Source organism: Wyeomyia smithii, chromosome 2 (genome assembly GCF_029784165.1).
Source record: "Wyeomyia smithii strain HCP4-BCI-WySm-NY-G18 chromosome 2, ASM2978416v1, whole genome shotgun sequence".
Taxonomy (NCBI): Eukaryota; Metazoa; Arthropoda; class Insecta; order Diptera; family Culicidae; genus Wyeomyia; species Wyeomyia smithii.
Window position 1 is genome coordinate 208,523,571 of NC_073695.1, and position 4,071 is coordinate 208,527,641.

The 4,071-nt window shown below is 37.5% G+C and overlaps 1 long non-coding RNA gene across 1 annotated transcript; it reads left to right on the forward strand.

Annotated features, from left to right (window-relative positions):
• Nucleotides 1–378: 378 nt before the first annotated feature.
• LOC129723373 (uncharacterized) lies at nt 379–3,800 on the forward strand. The gene is made up of 4 exons (XR_008727753.1): nt 379–813; nt 1,236–2,594; nt 2,654–2,800; nt 2,870–3,800. It is a non-coding gene; the product is annotated as an uncharacterized LOC129723373 (long non-coding RNA).
• Nucleotides 3,801–4,071: the final 271 nt, after the last annotated feature.

Below are 4,071 nucleotides of genomic sequence, written 5' to 3' on the forward strand. Positions count from 1 at the left end.
CCTCCACCGGATGACTCTTGTTTTCTGATTTCCCAGCACTACGAAACCGACGCCCCGTTTCGCTGCTTTGCCGCCACTGTAGTAGATGTGGTACTTGAAAGAAGTGCGTGCAATAGGGTCTACTGCACGGAATTCCCTTTCTCCGGAATTTTGCCACCGAACCTCCTGAATCGCTGCGATTTCGACTTCCTGCCGCTGTAGTTCTCGAGCAAGCAAGCCAGCCCGCGCCGGTTCATTGAGAGATCGGACGTTCCAAGTACCCAATTTCCAATCGTTTACCTTAATCTTTTTCCGTGTTCGTAGCCTAGGCACAGAGAACAGACTAACAAGCGAAATACAAAAAGTCTGAAAAAAGTGTATAAAACTGTTCATGGATGCCATGAAATACCCCCCGAATTAAGCCCCTCGTCATGCTGTATGGCAAAGTAAAATGTGATGACGCTACCGTCGCTATACACCTGCATCAGTGTATGTACTCTTCACTCGCTCTGGTTACTGGCATTGTAATATATTTGCTATGCCTTTCGTTCCATGTAAAAACTTCGTAAAGAAATGTCACAATATTCACACAAGTTTTGAAACGTGTTACGTGTAAAAAAATAAACCAACTTTCCCGCAGCCTTTTATGTTCACTCGTTTTTTACAATAAAATTGGAAATAATTTCATCTGCTTGTACTTAAATCGCGAAACAGGAGGAAGCCTTTTTGCAACCGTCCGGTAGTTGAAATATGATTAGTACTGGTTATATTTGACGTTAAATTTGCACAGAAATTATGAAAAAAAATCTGCCTATTTACAGCTGGTGCTTGCAGGTATTTGAAAACATTAGGTTTATTTCAGCAACCCAAAGACACTTAACTTTTGTTTCGTGCTACTGTAAGAGCTGTTTAAGATAGTGATATCATGGACCAGACACCAACACCGGTTTCGAGAAAAATTGTGCCCATCATGCAGGACAAGGTTCGATGTTCGACCAATCAGTCGGACATCGGGCCTCGTCCTGAATAATGAGCAGAATTTTGCTAGGAACCGGTCGACGGTATAGGTAATTCAATTTTTATTGTTTCAAATTTCGTTAGAATGATAAGTGTTTCTGTTTAGTCCCTGATATCGCTATCATCCTAAAGTTAATGTTTTACTAAAAAGAGGTATGCTTTATTCATTTTAACGAATTTTTTTTAAAAGAAACCATCAAAAACAAACATTGTCGTTGCCGCTTTCTTTTTGTTCACAGTTGGAGCTTGCAGTTCCTCGGAAGCATTCAGTTCATTTTTCCAAACCGGAGATCGCGTATTTTCACATTCACTCAACAATAAAACGCACAGCCCAAGTTGGTGATGTGATAGATATGCGAATGGAATCAACATCATGTTACTGTTCACATACACGCTTTACACAGCTAAGAAAAAGAAAAAATCTCACTGGTGTTTGGGTTTAGTGAAATCATTGATCCAGATATGTGTCAGGTTCAAGATATGACGACATTCAGACGACTTAACTCTTTAACGAGGCTTGATTAGTTGTGGGCTCCGCGAGTAGTTGGATACGATAAACCTGTGAAGTAAGGATCAAGATGTCACCCACCTGGCAAAACAACAAAAACAAATTTTCTCCGCTACTTTCATTATTAAATTATTTCACTAAATATGCTGAATTTCTATAGAATTTTTGATCATTTACAGAAGAAGTTTGAAGCACAGAGAACAGACTAACAAGCAAATGGAAAAAAGTGTGTAAAAAATTATGTGTGCGTAAAAATATACCCCCCGAAATAGGCCCCTCGCTTGGCTAGTTGGTAAACTAATGTCGTTTTCGTTTTTGCGGTGTAGCTACCCCGCGGACTACACTTTGTCCTATCACTGTTTTTTTTACATTTTCCGGACTATCCCGGACTACCCTTTTTCTGTCCCGGACAGTCCGCGCAAAAAACAGAGTGCAGTTTTGAAGACACCAACACATTCACACGTATGTGTCAAAATAAAAAAAAAAATGTGTCAAAATCGGTTTGCTTTGATTATCGTTCTTCGCGTGTCAAACATCAGGTTGAATTTTATTTATTTTATTTTGTTATTTGGTAATTTTTCATTAAATTGGCAAATTTTTCGTACAGTAGCACAAATGCGATAAAAGACATGGCGATAATGACCAAAACAAAAGTGACAGTTACCTCTGGTATTACGCACACCATTGCAACTGCTCGGAAAGTGTTTTTTTTCAGCTGCAAAGCGTAGTCCGGGACGGGATAGTTCTGCCGTAAAAACGAATTCGACATAAATATGATGTCGCTACCGTCACTGTGTTTATCACTACTACATGCTACTCCTTACTCCCTAAGGTAGCAGTGTTTAACGTTTGTTTAAATATCTCGCTACTTCATTTGATCTGCAGCAGTGAGAAGCAAATAAAGAACTGCCATTTCGTGAATCCAAGTTGCATCTTTTACAACGGAGTTTAGAGCAAACTGTTGACTTTCTTGTTGCTGATCACTTGCTTGCGATAAAATGGGAAGAAAATGCGAGTATTACTGGTGCACAAATCGTGAAGGAGATGGATGCGGCATATCCTTTCACAAATTTCCGGCAGATGAAGAGCTGTATGGAATATTTTGTATTGCATTATTGTCATCTGGATTGTAACCTTAGAATACTGCAGATGTTTCAGGTGGATCAAATCGTGTAATTCTTCAGAAGCAGAAATTTTGTTCCGGCGAAATGGATCGCAAACATTGAGCCGAATGAGAGTATGCTCTAACCATTTCCAGACAGATGATTATCGTGATACTTGTACAGATAGAAATAGGTAAATATAAGTTTTATTGAACTGTGAAGAAACAATAAATCTGCATACACTTTTAATTCAAAAACCCAGGTTGCATTATGGAGCTATTCCGCAATTGGCAGAATTTGTGATAGACTATGACTATGAGAAGTGGCAAGCTGCTCTAAGGGCTCCCTATGCGGAATTTGTCAACAGCTCCCGCTGTCAACCAACTGAATTACAACCATTAAACCTAATAGACATAAACTATGATAATATGGAATCGTATAGTGTATATGATCGGAATGCTATAAACAGGTAAACAAAATATATATGCAGTACGGGAGGAATAGTTTTGTATCATTTATCATTTGCATACACACTTATTCTCGTTTTAATTGTTCAGTAATTTTTATTACGGTCATGTTCAGAAAATTTGAAAAAATACTGATCATTTTGTAATTTCCCCAAAAATAACTGATGTCGGTTAAAGTTTTTACAGGATTACCGTTATACAAATGGCACTTGACGAGCTCAGCAAAAAACATTGCTGACCTTTTCTGTAAACTAAAGTATGTTCTGCACTTTCATAAAGTTCAGTAAATATTTGACGATCTGTCAGCACCTACCTAGGTGTTGCTGAAAACTCTTCAATTGATTTACTGAACTCTTGATATTTGTTACTATACTGTTCGGCAATTTTTATGCATCTGTCAAAACGAAACAAACAAAAGTTCGCCATTTTGCAAATATTCAAAGAGTTTCGAAGCTGAGTTTTTAAAGTGTTTCGCGTGTGATTTTCATAAAAAAAATAAAAATAAAATGGATATCGTACTTTCAAATCTACAAAAAAACGACGTGGAAGTACACGATCTATTCAGTAAGTTGTTATTTATCAAATATGTACGTATTTGTGTATTTTAGTTGAATGTTTCATATCATGGCACATCCGCAACAATGATTTCACCCAAAATTCTATCTATTGCAATTGAGATAATGCAAATCATTTTAGTCAGCATATGGAAATTTTTCCACCACAGGAGAGCAGTTTACTAAAAGCCTGCAATAAAAAGCTTATATTCATCACAACATTAAACGTATCAAGTTTTTACTCGAATGTGCTGGGAACACCAGTATAATCGATCGATACAATCCGAAATACCTTTATAAAATTATTCAACGGTAGTAATAGCAGCTTTCACAATGGTCGAATTTATTTTTCTCTTTTCGTTGTACGTTTACAGAACGCTCGGTAATTTTTGACTAATCGTCAGCTTTGCAAATTTACAAAAAGCTCGGTAATTCGTGACGAA